Source organism: Arvicanthis niloticus, chromosome 15 (assembly GCF_011762505.2).
Source record: "Arvicanthis niloticus isolate mArvNil1 chromosome 15, mArvNil1.pat.X, whole genome shotgun sequence".
In the NCBI taxonomy this organism is placed as follows: Eukaryota; Metazoa; Chordata; class Mammalia; order Rodentia; family Muridae; genus Arvicanthis; species Arvicanthis niloticus.
In genome coordinates, this window is record NC_047672.1 from 6,135,052 (window position 1) to 6,153,198 (window position 18,147).

At 37.5% G+C, this 18,147-nt stretch overlaps 1 pseudogene; it reads right to left on the reverse strand.

Moving 5' to 3' along the window:
• Positions 1-3,267: 3,267 nt before the first annotated feature.
• Positions 3,268-6,426, reverse strand: LOC117720951 (putative vomeronasal receptor-like protein 4; annotated as a pseudogene).
• Between the last annotated feature and the right edge of the window lie 11,721 nt (positions 6,427-18,147).

An 18,147-nucleotide genomic window follows, 5' to 3' on the forward strand; every position in this document is an offset into this window, starting at 1 on the left:
GTGTAGCCAAATAACTGTAATAGTCAGTTTCATTATCTATTGTAGCCTGATATGGAACACCAAGCACAGGAAAATAATATAGGCAATAACTAACTATATTTTTAGTTGCTTCTCTTGTTAAAGTAGTTGCAACTAAAAGGTCTAAAAGGTATCAAGTCACATGTACATATTCTAATTTTTTAATCAAAAATGAGTAACATTTATTTGTCAAAATTGATTATATATAAGTCCTCAAGGCTTAAGACCATTATGAAAAAATTGAAGATATTGAGAACAAGTTTTTGCAATTTAACTTGCACACTTTGTAGAAATGACAAATTGTTGTCTTAAGCTATTACTCTTTTGAAATTGTAAAGAATAAGATTGTATGGCCAATTATTTTTGAAAGGCCTAGAATATGTCTAGTATATAAATCTGCTCTGGCATTGTCCTGTGGTTCAGGCAACCCAATGATCTTTTGAATGTCTTATAAAGTTAAGAAACAGTACATGCCTTATAAATTAAGCTGTATTTTTATAAATAAAATTTGAGAATTAGCTATATCCAAATAAGAAACAATTTTAAGCAATTATAAATCATGAGCCATATACGGGCCATGAGTATATAAATTAAAAGCTTGATTTTTTAGCATTTCAAACAGTGGCTACAACACATAATTTAATTGTGTTAAAGCAGGGGAAACTCAAGAAATTACACATATGATTTAATTACATATACTGTCTTCTCAATAGATGAGGCATCTGTAAATATAGCAAATACAGCAAACATCTTTTCTATGAGCTGCATGCATAGTAAATTTTAGGAAATATAAAAGCATGCACAGAGAAAACTAACAAATGATTATCAAATTTGTCTAAAATGTTTGCCATGTAATAGGCCAAATATCATTATTTTTCAATAACCAATTTAATTGCTATTTGGAATAAGGAATACACCTTTTATCCAAAATGCTTTTAGGATTTTATAATCCTAGGATTATAAAAATAATCCTAGGATTTTTATAATCTTGTATAAACACAATTATAATTTTATAATAGGATGTTTAAACTTTACTTGTAGATGAGGAAAGATAAATCCACCTTAATGGTTTCTTTTGTCAAAGGGCTGCTGTGGACATATGAGTAGTAATAACACAAACAGCCAACAATTTATCAGTCTATATAATTTATCTGTTGATAACTAACAGCTTACTCTATTTTCAGTAAAGCTATCTCTCCTTTATAGTTAATTGTCAAGGGGAATTAGGACTTGTATCCCTTTGAAAATATCAAATAGAGGTTTAAATCCTCCTATGGTAAGCTTAAGATGAGGTTTTAACCAATTAATATCTCTTAATAACTTTTAAAAATCACTAAATGCAAATCAAGATTAAAAGCAAACCATTTTCTTTTTGCATGTACACTTATTAGCCAGAAGATGGCGCTAGATCCCCACCACAAATGGTTGTGAGCCACCATGTGGTTGCTGGGAATTGAACTTTTATATTTTTATAAGTCTAGCCTTTAACGGCTGAGCCATCTCTCTAGCCCCACCTATGTATTTTTATTAGAATTTTCTGTGCCACAATCTGCTTAGGATATAACTGAGATCTTAAATACTGAAAAGATACTGCCTTTGAATCCTTTTTGGAGCAACAAGTATTTCAAAAATTTTAAAGCTCATTATATTGGAGCAAAGGCTTGCAGAAAAACTTCTTCAGAGAAATTCACCAATAAAGTATCACACAATGAATAATATCCACTAAAAGATTTAAACTCTTAATTTTTTGTATTAAAGCAACAACAACAACAATACACACACACACACACACAGATATATATATATATATATGTAATAAAGCAATTAACAATTCTTTGAGGCAAACATTTCTAACGATATCACTTCATGGGCTCTTAAAAATTATGAGCAAATTTATTGAATATAAACCTCTCACCTTTACCAGAAATGTAAAGGGATGGTATCAAAAATATCTTTTATATCTATAATAATTCTATATGTAGTTACTGGAATGGCAGCTGGAGTAGGCAAGTTAGGCTGTAATGCCCCATTAGTTTCATAAATCTTAAATTTGAACTTGTTTTGGATTAATTCAATAACCAATCTTTTTTAGCTGAGCGAGAATATCGGATAAAGGCCAACTTTATCCTCTAATAATTGTTACATATAGTAGAGGAATCCAAAGCATCTCATTTTAAACAACTTTGAATATAAAGGAATAAAAACAAGTTGAACAATATTTTATCAGCAGGTACAGTTATAACTCATGGAGGGAAGTAGGCATAATTTTAATGTCTCCAGCATAATTATAACTCTCAGCCCACAGACTGTTGTAAAGTCTTTGGGTCTTAGATTTATCCCTCTTCTCACAAGAAACAGTGAAAGCAAAAGACAAATTCCTGTAAACACATTTCTAGGACCTGGTCATGAAGACCCAGGACAAAAGGAACTCTTGGCACCTGAGCTTCTGCAGCTCAGTCTGCATTGTCTTAATTCAAATGTAAATGCTCTTAATCTCCAGCCTGTTTTCTGAGGTCTGGCTAAGCCTGAACTGAACAATATTTTTTTTAAACCTTAAATTTAAACTTTAAACTTTAAAAGATAAGTTTTGTATCTTTTCTCTATAAACATGGGTAAATCAAAAAATCTCAAACTCTCGATAGAACTACCAACTGTAGCCAATGGAATATTGGCAGTTTAACTATGTTTTTAAGCCTCTTTTGCAACATTAGAGTATAACCATATTTTTGAGAAACAAAACCAATCTTTAAGGATGTAAGCAATCTATTTTCTCTAAAATCAACACCAAGTAGATTACCTTTGTGTTACAAAGTTTTGCTGCCAATTCTTATATATGAATGCATGATATTGCAGCTTTTAATATCTCACTAAAGAGACATTGTTCTTAAAGCTTATCTTTATACATCTGGTTTCTGAATGACTCTAGCCCTTAGTTACCAACATTAAGCCAACCTTTGTTACCAAGGTTGTAAACTTTTTTATCATATCCAATAACTTTAGGCCAATAATTTATAACTAAGACATGTAGAACATATTTATACCTTAAAACCAATCAGAAACAAAAATAAAGTGACAACACATCTTATATATTTAAACCAAACAAAATTTCTCGCTTTTTCTAGCTGTAATTTCAAGATAAAAGCACCTTGTCACAGAGATTTTTCTACGACAAACAACTCTTAACTTCCGTTTAGATTCTAAAAAACTGCTGGTCCCTTGAAAAGCAGCCTTTCCAGCTAAGCACAACTCTTAGCTACAGGTGTTAAGCAAACTTATCAGCCGCTGCTCTGCATATTAAAACTGCCTTTGAAAACCAAGTTAAACTAGACCAAGTGTTGAATCAAGCAATTTTAACCATCTTTTGAACATTAAACATAGAACATAAAACAAAGACGACCAATGATTCATACAATGAGACATGTGGACAGGAACACAATGAGACACATGGACATTGGCGCGCCAAGAGACAAACAAAGAATAATTGTGGATACTGCTCAGTGCTCTACACTTTTTTTTTTTCAAATTCTTTTAAACCCTGTTCCTCTCGTCTAAGGCTGCCTCTCTTGGGCCTATAAAAACTCTCTTTTCCCCAACTCACTGTCACCTCCCTATTCAATTATCAATAGCATTTTTACAAGCTCCCAAAGGCAAAGGGTGTTAGGATCTGCCTTTGTAGTTCATGAAACCTGTCCCGATGTTTCCCAGGTTTTCTTATTCAAGGTTCTGTCCTGTGGGAACCATGGGCAGTGTGAATTTATCTCTGCCAAAAATTTTTCTAACATACTATTTGAAACCCCTTGATCCTCCTGCCTGGAGCAGCTCTTGTAAGCTGCAGGCAAATGCCCGTTTTGAATTCTCCTGATCCCATAATTTGTTGTCAACCCTAGGTAAATTCGATGTCGGGCCAACACCTATTTCCTAGACCCTATCCCTGACAAAACACACTTCCTGCAAACACGGCCTTCAACAATTAACCATAACTAGTGTTAGTATCAAAATCGTTTGCTACTTACTAAGTGTGCGGGATAAAACTTCTTCTTCTTCCGTTTTCTATAGAGCTGTACAAAAGACAACGATCCTCAGCTGATCTCTCGTCCTCAGGTCCGTCCCTGTTCAAGGCGCCATTCTGTTGCTGCCAGCAGCAACAATGTTGACCCGGGTTCACCTGTAAGAGAGGCTGAGGATGGGTAAATGGCGGGAAGAGATGAAGCCAAGACAAAGTTCTCTGATCAAGGCTCGAAGTTTAATAATTTGCTTTCACATATAAAGGGAAAGCCCCACTCCCCCAGAGTCTCTTCTGGGTTCAACCCAGGGGCTGGGCAAGGAGATAGCAGTCCAGTCAGGAAGGTGTCAAGGCTAGCTCAGCAGGCAGTCCATTCTTCTTAGCTCAGGTAGCAGGCTCCAAGGCTGGTAATGCAATGCCTCTCCTAGGTCCTAATGTTACTTGGTCTATTGTGGTAAATGACTTTGCAGGCCTGCTCAGGCCTGGGGGAAGGGCACAATTTTGCTTGTGTCAGAACTCCTCAGTGACCAGATGTCTTTGTGGTACTGAGCTCCTGGATGGAAGAACTCCTGGGACTCTGGCCACCTTTGGGATCATGAAATCCTGTTTCTCTGAGTGCAGTGTTTTCTCTAGGGTCGCTCAGGATATGGTGTCTTCACTGGAGCAGGCCAGCTATGTGTCTGCCCCAGCAAAAAGGACCAAGTGTGGGGTGGAAGGGGGGTAGTATTCCAGAGGGTTGGGGTTTGTGTGGCTTATGGGTCCTGAGCACCTCAGGCTCCTAGTTGTAGCCCTGGGGCATAGGGTAGTGGAAGAGGGTTCTTACCCGCTGCTCTGAGTGCAGTGGTTAGTCTCAGATGGCTCAGGATATGGTGTCTTCATGAAGCAGACCAGCTAGGTGTATGCCCAAGCCAAAAGGACAAAGTGAGGGTGGAAGGGGGTGGTATTACAGAGAAACCTTCTTATTATTCTTAAGAAGTACCTCTAATCTTTTCCTTGTGTAACTATACACTTGGAAATAGGAATGCTCAGATTTTTTAGACCTAGTAAACACTGTTTTAGATTTGACAGATTATAAGAGACCTCAAAAGGATTGTGGCTTTCCAATTAATATAAGAACTGATGGGAGTGGAGAGGGCTGTCTGCGGGATGGGTGTGTGGATGCCTTCATGGAGACAAAGGTGAAGCAGAATTGGATGAGTAATTGTGGGAGGGAGGACGAGGAGGGGATCAATGACTGGAGTATAAAAACTTAAAAGTAATATTTAAAATGTATGTATGCATTTAATGCCACAAACTTTATTTGAATCATGAATATAGTCACTTTGCTACTTGAACAATTGAAGTGTAAGAACAATTTGTAACTTAGAAAAAAGTATAATTACTGGGGTTATAACAGTATGTCACAAACAGTTTGAAACTGCATTTTCAGGGAACCCGTAACCTCTTCTGACCTTTGTGAGCATCAGGATGCACACATGTACATGGTATAATACTTATACATATAAATAAAAACCAGTAAATCATATATAAATGAAGAAAAAAATCATTTCTAAAAAATCTAGTGGCACTTTGACTGAAAGTTTTTCAGTACACTGTTTTGCAGTCAGGAAAACTGGGTCATACACTGAAAATAGGACTAAGGTGGATGAGATGATGAAGTCCACCCAGTACATGACCACAAGAAAACTTCCACAGAAAGATGGTCTGGATGGCATTTTTCTCAGGGGATGCTCTCAGGTGAGTGATGCTATGAAGATGCTTGTATTGCCTCTGATGCCTGTGCAAGATAATCACCATGTTTGCACTCATGGTCAGAATGACTACTACAAGGAACACATCTTTGGAGCATGAGAATGTAAAAATTAATTCCCTGATGAAATACTTCACAGTGAAGAGTGAGTAGGGTTTAGTGACCTTCATCTGTTTAGTCTCATTAACATTGATAAAACTACCAACATAGAATATCATGTCACTACTGAGAGACAAATTGAAAAACCAAATATAAAATATAGCATTGATCATGTATTTTCTTAGTTTATATTTAAATTTGGCAGCAAAGAGGTACTGGGACTGATTATTATAGCTGGGAATACACTTAGTAGGCAGGTGATGCTGAAAGAGAGTCCTCGCATCACCCTACTTGTGTAAAAAGTTGCCTTACATTTGATGTCATTCACAATGTTTAGTGTCTCAAATATATCTGCAAGCCAAATATTTTCTCCAGTAAGGATCATCATTATGTATATGAAGAAAAGTTGACAGAAGATCATATCCATGGGTTTAGGTCTGTGAACTAGGATTATAATAATATACAAAAGAAGAAGAAACATATTGGCTAGGACTTCAAGTCCAGTTTGGAAATAAAGGGTATTCTTTAATGAAGGAATAATGGAGCTTATATTCATAAGAGCACAGTAGAAGTGTATTTCATGTATTTGAACAAAAAACAGTGTATACACAAAACTTGTGATTCATTGAATGATGTTTCTACATCACCATGCTTTATTCTCTAGTAATTCTTGATTAATCTGTCTCTTCAATTTCTCATGCTTCAGACTGTACATTATAGCCTACATGTCTATATACCATCCATGTGGCTCCTCTATATAAAATATTACAGATAATAAATGCCTTTGCAGTCACATTCATGTATAATATAAACTTTGTCTGCTGCACCTGAGTCTAATGCCTTAGAATTTCAATACTAGTGATGTAAATTGTCTCATTTTATAGTTAACACCTAAAACATAATGATCAGTAAAAAATAATAACCACATACATAGAACTAAACAAAATATACGTTGGTCTGAGAAAAATTCACAAAAGCAATCCAAAAGGTCAGCCAAGATTCTGTCTCATATTCCATAATTTTACTATGATGTCTTTTGCAACTATCCATGTTTTGACTCATAATTCTTTTGGAATTACAGTGATAATTTATAATTATCTCACTATTTTAATCACCCTAATGTAACTCTAATTTTTTTCAATCCTTATTTTTAATTGTGGTTCTTAAAAGCTTTAATGTTCCTTTTAGCCCATCCCCAATCCCAGAGGTAGTTGCAAAGAAGGGTTCAGAAGAAAGGCTGGGAAGGTGAGAAAGTAGACCTGTTTAGAAAGGTCCTTTGGAGCAACTCCAATCTTTGTTGTCTGGAAATCAGCAGTTAAGTTCACAGGTTAGCAGTGGCAGCTCAATCCACTCATGAACACTTCACAGTTCAGTAGAGTCTAGGTAGCAACAGCATTGACACAACCTGACAGAGATAGACAAGCCCCAGCATGGGCACCAATCAGCAGGAGGGACAAGGAGGAATGCCAGATGTTTTCAGCTGTGCCTCTGTCAGAGAAGCAAAGATTAGAAAAGACCTGAGACACATAAGCATTGAACAACTAGCTCTATAAGCAAGCCTGGCTCAGCCTCCCATCACTGTCACTCAAGTCCTATTTATGCTCTCCAAACATCATGTGTCCTCCACATGTCTTGCCTCAGCACATGTCTTGTCTCAACATGTATCTTGCATTTGTCTCAGCTGACATCGTTCTGTCAATCATATTGAATTCAATGAAGCAGCAAGAAACTGTAGCACACTATAAACATTTTTGGTTCTTTCTCTCTATGTAGTCCCAACAAATGCAGCTGAAGTATGCAGTGTAAGCTAGACCAATACATACATTTTGTTAGCAAAGAATTCTTCATCACATATACTTTCACGTGATTGCTTAACCAGAATTTCTTTTCATCTGTGTCTGCTTCAGCTAATGTGCCTTCAGGAGTCTTTTGTCTGTGTCCACTTTAGCTAAGCATTCCTTCTAGGATTTACCCCAGCAAAACATTATCCAACCAACTTTCCAAAAAACCGTTAAATTTCCACTTCAATAAAAGATCCATCTCAAGTAAATTTTTTACTGTTTTCTGTTCTGCATGAAATTTTATATTCTTCAAATTTAGAATCAAAGATGAAGATACATTGAGAGGCCATTAGTGTACTTTCCACACCCTATTAATCATGTAACTATTATAGTTATATTTCTGGGAACATCCACAATAGTTTAAGTTGTTATATTTATTTCTAAGTACTAAAACCCAAAGTGTGTCCATAAATATTTATAAAAGTGGAGAAGCCACAACTATTAAACTGACCCAGACCAAAAAAAAAAAAAAAAAAAAAAAAAAAAAAAAAAAAAAAAAAAAAAAAAAAAAAGAAAACCATTGTTCAGCCAATTGTCTCAATAAATTTGCCATCATACTGAGAGCTGCTTTCTACTTAGCTTTACATTTTGAAAGATAGATCACAGTATTTGATTTTGGAAGATTCTTGGTTTATGAATTTATGGTGGTCTTTGCCTTCTGCTTTGTGGAGATTTAGTAATTTAAAGAATATACAAACTTCATAGATGACAGGTATCAATTTTATTTTAAGCTTCACCACATTTAGTAAGTAATGACCCCAAATATGTACCACTGCTCAGAAAGAACATAAAGTGACTATGTTATTTTCAGGTGACAAGATACATAGTCTTGGCTGATACACTGTCCACTGTCAGCAACAAAAATAAGTCTTCAGTAATATCAGGAGATGAAGAGCTTAGCCACCCAAGCTAGTTCCATTGAATCTTTATGAACTAGATAATAACAGCAGAAATAAACTCTGGCCACTTATTACTAAGGTATTAATTCACAGCTATTACCTAATATTCATAAATAACTTAAATGGGTGAATTATTCTTTAGAAATTGAGATTAGTACATGTGTAACAATAAGAACACAAATGCTGACTCGAATATGGTAACTTCACAGTTATAAGCCAGTTCCCCAGAGATGAAGCAGCAACAGCAGCAGAGGTGTCATTGCAGAGACTTTTGTGGAAACAGTCATAACCAGATCTTCATTACAAGTTGCATGGCATAATTTTTGGAAAGATATAAAAATGAAATTTTTCATTGAGTGTGTGTGTGTGTGTGTTTGAAATTATTGAACTACTGAGAGTAAAGCAATGGCAAAGTGATGGCCAGGGCTGTTAACACATGTACCTTGAGATCAACTGAGTGAGAAAGCGAGACTTAAATAAAGTATATCTGTGAAATAAGAGAAATTTTAAGGAAAATGGAGAATGTGTTCTTCCAACTGACTTGACCAAATCCATGGGCCCTGCCCATGTACTAGTGTAGACATTTAATGTGAATTACTGAAAAAAATCTAAAAAATCTGTAATGATTACAGACATAAACTCAAGAATTATCATTTGGCTTTTTTTTTTTAGCATGGATACAATGTAGCCAGAGATGTAATGACATTAACTGGCATTAATTTTTTAAAAATAATTAATTTCATACTTGTATATTATCTGTTTTCCAGTTCAATATTTATGTGTGTGCACTGTGTGTGTGTGTGTGTGTGTGTGTGTGTGTGTGTATTTTGAAGGACTCTATAGTCCTTTTAGTCCACACCTTCATATGTAACTAGGGAACATCCTGCCTCTGGACCACAAAGACTACTAGTCTCACAGGAGGTTTGCCCTACCTAGAAACACAGGAGGCCTATTGTAATCAAAGACAAAGGAGGGCCCCCTCTAAACAGAGACAGCACTGCCTGCCTTCCAGAAGTTCTGTTCTAACCCAGAACACAAAGTTCTACTTACCTCCCAGGAGGCCAACTCCAATTAGAGACACCAAAGCAAGTTAACACCTGAGACAATCAGATGATGAAAGGCAAGCAGGAAAATAGAAGCAACAGAATCCAATGTTATTTAGTACAATTAGAACCCTGTTCTCCCACTGCAGCATGGTTTGTCTACACTAATACTCCTGAAAATCAAGATTCTGACCTAAAACCCTATCTCATGAAGATGATAGAGGACCTTAAAAAGGATGTAGATAATTTTCCTGAAGGAAATACAGAAACATGTAGAATCCTTTAAAGGGGAAACAAATAAATCCCTTAAAAAAATACAGGAATACAAAATCAAGCAGTGGAATAGTTGAACAAAATGGTCCAAGAGCTAAAGATGGAAATAGAAACAATAAAGAAATAACAAATGGAGGCAACCCTGGTGATAGAAAACTTAGGAAAGAGATTAGGAGATACACATACAAGCAACACCAACAGATACCAAGAGATAGAAGAGAGAGTTTCAGGTGCAGAAGATACCATAGAAGATATTGACACATCAGTCAAAGAAAATACAAAGTGTATAAAGCTCCTAACCAAAAACATCCAGGAAATTCAGGACACAAGGAAAAGACCAACTGAAAGAACAATAGTAATAGAAGAGAGTAAATATTATCAGTTCAAATGGCCAGAAAAATCTTTAAGAAAATCATAGAAAAATCTTCCCTAATCTAAAAAAAGAGATGGCCATAAACACAAGAATCCTACAGAACACCAATTATATTAGACCAGAAAATAAAATCCTCCATCACACAATAATCAAAACACTAAATGCACAGAGAGAAGAAAGAATATTTAAAGAATATTAAAAGACAAAGGGATCAAGTATCATGTAAAGTCAAAAATATCAACATTACACCAGACTTCTAAACAGACATTAAAAGACAGAAAATTCTGGACAGATGTCATCCAGCCCTAAGGTAACACAAATGCCAGCCCACTAATTTCTTAGCTCCAGCCAATCAGCATCAATAGCCCCAGTAATGCAAAGGTTGTGCTTTAGTAGTTCAGTTATCTTGTTAATCACAGGTGATTCTTTATCCTCAGCTAACCAAAACCACAGAATCTTCACAATCAAAATAGCAAAAGCCCTGATAAGGGTTTTTAATCTTCCCTCTAAAAATTTCACAAGCCAGGACTCCATCTTATGCACTGTTCTCAACATTATCTTCCAAGGTCCTACAGAACATTCCACATAGCTCTCAACATCTCATCCCAATGGCTCTTCTAGCAAATAGTTTCAAAGTCCTCCCACAGTCCTCCACAAAATATTGTCAGGTTGTCACAGGAATACCCCACTATGCTGGTACCAACTTCTGTATTAGTCAGATTTCTTTAGGGTCACAGAAACTATGGGTACCCTGTATACAGTAAGGGAATTTGTTATGACTTACAGTCTGTAGTCCAACTTCCCAACAATGGTTAGTAGCAACAGCTGTGAATGGAAGTTCAAGGATCTAAAAGTCTAGCAGTTAATCAGACCCACAAAAGAAGCAGGTGAAGAAGAGAGAATCTTCTTTCTTCCAACATCCTTATATTGGTCTCTAGCAGAAGGTGTGGCCCAGACTAAGGGTGTGTACCACCATGTCTGGATCTGGGACTTGCTTTGTGGCAGATGACCTTGAACTCAGAGATCTCCTTGCCTTAGTATCCTATGATTCATAGCCACTAAGCCTCAAGATTTTCATGCCAAGATCCAGGTCAGAAATTTGTTTCTTCCAGCCCCAGTACATGGGTAAGCCTTCCAATTCTGGATTGTAGTTCATTCCAGATATAGTCAAGTTGACAACCAGGAATAGCCACTACTGTCTTCATGCACAGCAAAAGAGGGCATTAGATCCCATTGCAGGTGGTTGTCAACCTTCACAAGGTTGCTGAGAATTTAACTCAGGACCTCTAGAAGAGACAGTGGTTTTAAATTTTGATCCATTTCTCCAGCACCAAAAGGACTTTTTCTTAATTAAATCACTTAAAATAGGAAGTTCTGGGTCTAACCTCGATCTTTGAGGTAGGAAGATGCACCTTTATTCTGGACCACAACTTCTATTGTCAGCTTACTTAAAGAAAATGGAAAGAAGATGAAACTTTGCTTTCTCGTTGTCTGCTTGACCCTGGGCTTTCTAACAAGTCCATTTTTTCACTAGCATTAGAGCCAGTCTCTTCAGGAATCTGGAATATACTGAAGACCAGTTAATACCTACAGCCTTATGAGCTGAATAACTAATGAGTTCTTGGACTTTCCATTGGTAGACAGCCATTTTTGATTTCTTTGGACCATAACATAGAAGCTATTCTAATATAACTCATGTCTACACAGATATAGATTCATCCTATATGTTCTATTTCTCTAGAGAACCCTGAGTAATACAGATAGTATACAATGTGACTCTAAAACATTTCCTCAACATTACTTATTATGTGATCCTTTAATAGAATTCTTCATGTTATGTTTACACTCAATGGCAAAATGTATTTATTGCTGCTTCCTGACTGTAATTTTGCTAGTTATAAATGGCTATTAAATATCTGATATCTCAGATAGTCTAACGTGACTTCTGTGAAAGAGTCATGCAATATCCCAAAAGATTAAGAACAGACAGATTGAGAACATGTACTCTAACACTTCTACCAGAAAACTCTTACAGTTGATAAAAAATTCTAGAAAACTCCCTGGATAAAAAATTATCGAACAACAACAAACAGTCTTTCTATACAATATATATGGACTAAGAAAGACATTAGGGAAACAAAACCTTTAAAAAACAGCCTCTAAAAATATGAAATATTGCTCCAGTCTGAGGCCTGCGGGTGAGTGCACCCAGGAGTCCCCCAGACACATTCTGGGGGATCCACAGAACCCATAGCCAGCGCTAGCACGCCCCTTCCGCCGCTCGCCCCTCCTCCAGTCTGAGGCCTGCTGGTGAGTGCACCCAGGAGTCCCCCAGACACATTCTGGGGGATCCATAGAACCCATAGCCAGCGCTAGCATGCCCCTTCCGCCGCTCGCCCCTCCTCCAGTCTGAGGCCTGCAGGTGAGTGCACCCCGGAGTCCCCCAGACACATTCTGGGGGATCCATAGAACCCATAGCCAGTGCTAGCACGCCCCTTCCGCTGCTCGCCCCTCCTCCGGTCTGAGGCCTGCGGGTGAGTGCACACCCCGGATTCCGCCAGACATATTCGGGGGGATCCACAGATCCCACAACCAGCTTTAGGTAGGAAAACCCACATACTACCCTGAGCTCATAGCTGGGTGCCCTGAGTGCTCAGAACCCAGCAGATACCCCTCCCTGCCCCCCTTCCCCTGCACCCCTGCCGGCTAGCACCCCTTTTCTGCCCATCTCCCGGGTCTGAGTCCCGGACCAGACCTCTACCAGGTCTGCAGTTGTGTGGACCCCGGTCACCGCCTGAGACATACTGGAAGGTCCGCTCAACCCAGAGCCACAGAGGAACAACTGAACTCAGAGTGTCAGACAACATACCCTGAGATATCCAAGAGGAGACACTGCACCCAGAACAGCAGACATCTAGCTGGACTGCTACATAGGAGGCACCATATCCTGAGGCATCCTAGAGATACCACTGTAATCAGGGCAGCTGGAAAAAATCACAAAGACATCTGGACTCCTAGAAGACCAAACACAAGCGAGACAACTGGAAAGACAGGCTTCAATCAGAGACAGAAGTACAGGTAGCACTAGAATTAACCAGATGGCAAAAGGCAGGCGCAAGAACGTAAGCAACAGAAATCAAAGTTACATGGCAACATCAGAACCCAGTTCCCCCATCATAGCAAGCCATGAACACCCCATCACACCAGAAAAGCAGGAATCAGAATTAAAATCACTTCTCATGATGATGATAGAGGACTTTAAGAAAGACATAAACAACACTCTCAAAGAACAGATAGAAACCCTTAAAGAGGAAACACAAAAATCCCTTAAGGAATTGCAAGAAAATGCAACCAAACAGGAGAAGGAATTAAACAAAACCATGCAGGATCTAAAAATGGAAGTAGAAACAATAAAGAAATCACAAAGGGAGAACACCCTGGAGATAGAAAACTTAAAAAAACGATCAGGAGTCATAGACACAAGTATTACCAACAGAATACAAGAGATGGAAGAGAGAATCTCATGTGCAGAAGATACCATGGAAAACATTGACACAACTGTCAAAGAAAATGCAAAATACAAAAAGCTACTAACCCAAAATATACAAGAAATCCAAGACACAATGAGAAGGCCAAACCTAAGGATAATAGGAATAGATGAGGGGGAAGACTCCCAACTTAAAGGACCAGTAAATATCCTCAACAAAATTATAGAGGAAAACTTCCCTAACCTAAAGAAATAGATGTCCATAAATATACAAGAAGCCTACAGAACTCCAAATAGTTTAGACCAGAAAAGAAATACTTCCCGCCACATAATAGTCAAAACATCAAATGTACAAAACAAAGAAAAAATACTAAAAGCAGTAAGGGAAAAAGGCAAAGTAACATATAAAGGCAGACCTATAAGAATTACATCAGACTTCTCACCAGAGACCATAAAAGCCAGAAGATTCTGGACCGATATCATACAGACCCTAAAAGAACATAAATGTCAGCCCAGACTACTATACCCAGCAAAACTGTCAATCATTATTGATGGAGAAACCAAAATATTCCATGACAAATCCAAATTTACACAGTATCTCAACACAAACCTAGCACTTCAAAGAATAATTGGTGGAAAACTCCATCACAAGGAGGGAAACTACAACCTAGAAAAAGCAGGAAAGTAATCTTCCAAAAACCGTAAAAGAAGGTAGCTACACAAACATATCTCCAATGCCAATAACAAAAATAACAGGAAACAACACTCATTTTTCCTTAATATCTCTTAATATCAATGGACTCAATTCTCCAGTAAAAAGACATAGACTATCAGACTGGATACGTAAACAGGACCCAACATTTTGCTGCATTCAGGAAACGCACCTTTGTGGAAAGGACAGACACTACCTCAGAGTAAAAGGTTGGAAAACAATCTACCAAGCAAATGATCCCAAGAAACAAGCTGGAGTAGCGATTCTAATATCAAATAAAATCAGTTTTCAACCAGAAGTAATCAAAAAAGATAAAGAAGGACACTTCATATTCCTGAAAGGAAAAATGTACCAAGAGGAACTTGCAATTCTCAACATCTATGCCCCAAATGTAAGGGCACCCACATACATAAAAGACACTTTACTAAAACTTAAAGCATACATTGCACCCTACACAATAATAGTGGGAGATTTCAACACCCCACTCTCAGCTATGGACAGATCATGGAAACAGAAACTAAATCGAGACACAATGAAACTAACAGAAGTTATGAACCAATTGGACTTAACTGACATCTATAGAACATTTCATCCTAAAACAAAAGAATATACCTTCTTCTCAGCACCTCATGGTACCTTCTCGAATATAGACCATATAATTGGTCACAAAACAGGCCTCAACAGATAAAAAAAGATTGAAGTAACCCCTAGTACCTTATCAGACCACCATGGATTAAGACTTGTCTTTGACATGGACAAAAACATCAGAAAACCGACATACACTTGGCAACTGAACAATGGTCTACTCAATGATAACTTGGTCAAGGAAGAAATTAAGAAAGAAATTAACGACTTTTTAGATTTAAATGAAAATGAGGACACATCATATCAAAACATGTGGGACTCATTGAAAGCAGTACTAAGAGGAAAAATCATAGCTCTAAGTGCTCACAAAAAGAAAGTGGAAAGAGCATACATCAACAACTTGACAGCAAACCTGAAAGCATTAGAACAAAAAGAAGCTAGTATACCCAAGAGGAGTAGACGGCAGGAAATAATCAAACTCAGGGCTGAAATCAACCAAGTCAAAACAAAAAGAACTATACAAAATATCAACAAAACCAGGAGCTGGTTCTTTGAGAAAATCAACAAGATAGACAAACCCTTAGCCAGACTAACCAAAGGGCGCAGAGACAGCATTCAAATTAATAAAATCAGAACTGAAAAGGGAGACATAACAACAGAAACAGAGGAAATTAAAAAAATTATCAGATCCTACTACAAAGGCCTATACTCAACAAAATTGGAAAATCTGGATGAAATGGACAATTTTCTAGATAGATACCAGGTACCAAAGTTAAACGAGGAGCAGATAAACCACCTAAACAGTCCCATAACGCCTAAAGAAATAGACACAGTCATTAAACATCTTCCCACCAAAAAATGTCCGGGGCCAGATGGTTTCAATGCAGAATTCTTTCAGACCTTCAAGGAAGACCTAATACCAATCCTCTTCAAGTTATTCCATCGAATAGAAACAGAAGGAACACTACCCAATTCATTCTATGAAGCTACCATTACACTCATACCTAAACCACAGAAAGACCCAACAAAGAAAGAGAACTACAGACCAATCTCTCTTATGAATATTGATGCAAAAATACTCAATAAAATTCTCGCAAACCGAATCCAACAACACATCAAAACAATTATCCATCAAGATCAAGTAGGCTTTATCCCAGGAATGCAGGGATGGTTCAATATTCGGAAATCCATCAATGTAATCCACTACATAAATAAACTCAAAGAGAAAAACCACATGGTCATATCACTAGATGCTGAGAAAGCATTTGACAAAATTCAACATCCCTTCATGTTAAAAGTCTTGGAAAGATCAGGAATACAAGGCCCATATCTAAACATAGTAAAAGCAATATACAGCAAGCCAGTAGCCAACATCAAACTAAATGGAGAGAAACTTGAAGCAATCCCACTAAGATCAGGGACTAGGCAAGGCTGCCCACTCTCACCTTACCTATTCAATATAGTACTGGAAGTCTTAGCTAGAGCAATTAGACAACAAAAGGAAGTCAAAGGGATACAGATAGGAAAGGAAGAAGTCAAAATTTCACTATTTGCAGATGATATGATAGTATACTTAAGTGAACCTAAAACTTCCACCAGAGAATTCCTAAACCTGATAAACAACTTTAGCAATGTGGCTGGATATAAAATCAACTCAAACAAATCAGTAGCTTTCCTCTACTCAAAGGATAAACAGGCAGAGAAAGAAATCAGGGAAATGACACCCTTCACAATAGCCACGAATAAAATAATTTATCTTGGAGTGAATCTAACAAAGCAAGTGAAAGATCTGTATGACAAGAACTTCAAGTCTCTGAAGAAAGAAATTGAAGAAGATCTCAGAAGATGGAAAGATCTCCCATGCTCCTGGTTTGGCAGGATTAATTTAGTAAAAATGGCTATCCTGCCAAAAGCAATCTATAGATTCAATGCAATACCCATCAAAATTCCAAATCAATTCTTCATAGAGATAGAAAGAGCAATTTACAAATTCATTTAGAATAACAAAAAACCTAGGATAGCGAGAACTATTCTCAACAATAAAAGAACCTCTGGGGGAATCACCATTCCGGACCTCAAACTGTACTACAGAGCAGTAGTGATAAAAACTGCTTGGTATTGGTACAGAGACAGAAAGGACGATCAATGGAACAGAATTGAAGACCCAGAAATGAACCCGCATACCTATGGTCACTTGATATTTGACAAGGGAGCTAAATTCATCCAGTGGAAAAAGGACAGCATTTTCAACAAGTGGTGCTGGCTCAACTGGAGGTCAACATGTAGAAGAATGCAAATTAATCCATTCTTATCCCCTTGCACAAAGCTCAACTCCAAGTGGATAAAGGACCTTCACATAAAGCCAGGTACACTGAAAATATTAGAAGAGAAGTTGGGGAAGACCCTCGAATACCTAGGCACAGGGGAAAAGTTCCTGAACAGAACACCAATGGCTTATGCTCTAAGATCAAGAATCGACAAATGGGACCTCATCAAATTGCAAAGCTTCTGTAAGGCAAAGGACACTGTCAACAAAACAAAACGGCAACCAACAGATTGGGAAAAGATCATTACCAATCCTACATCTGATAGGGGGCTAATATCTAATATTTACAAAGAACTCAAGAAATTAGACGCCAAACAACAAAATAACCCCTTTAAAAAATGGGGTACAGAGCTAAACAAAGAATTCTCAACTGAGGAAACACGAATGGCCAAGAAGCACCTTAAGAAATGCTCAACATCCTTAGTCATCAGGGAAATGCAAATCAAAACAACACTGAGATACCACCTCACACCAGTCAGAATGGCTAAGATCAAAAACTCAGGTGATAGTAGATGCTGGGGAGGATGTGAAGAAAGAGGAACACTCCTGCATTGTTGGTGGGGTTGCAAGCTGCTACAACTACTTTGGAAGTCAGTCTGGCGGTTCCTCAGAAAATTGGACATAGCACTACCTGAGGACCCAGCTATACCACTTCTGGGTATATACCCAGAAAATGCCTCAACAAATAACAAAGACATATGCTCCACTATGTTCATAGCAACCCTAATTATAATAGCC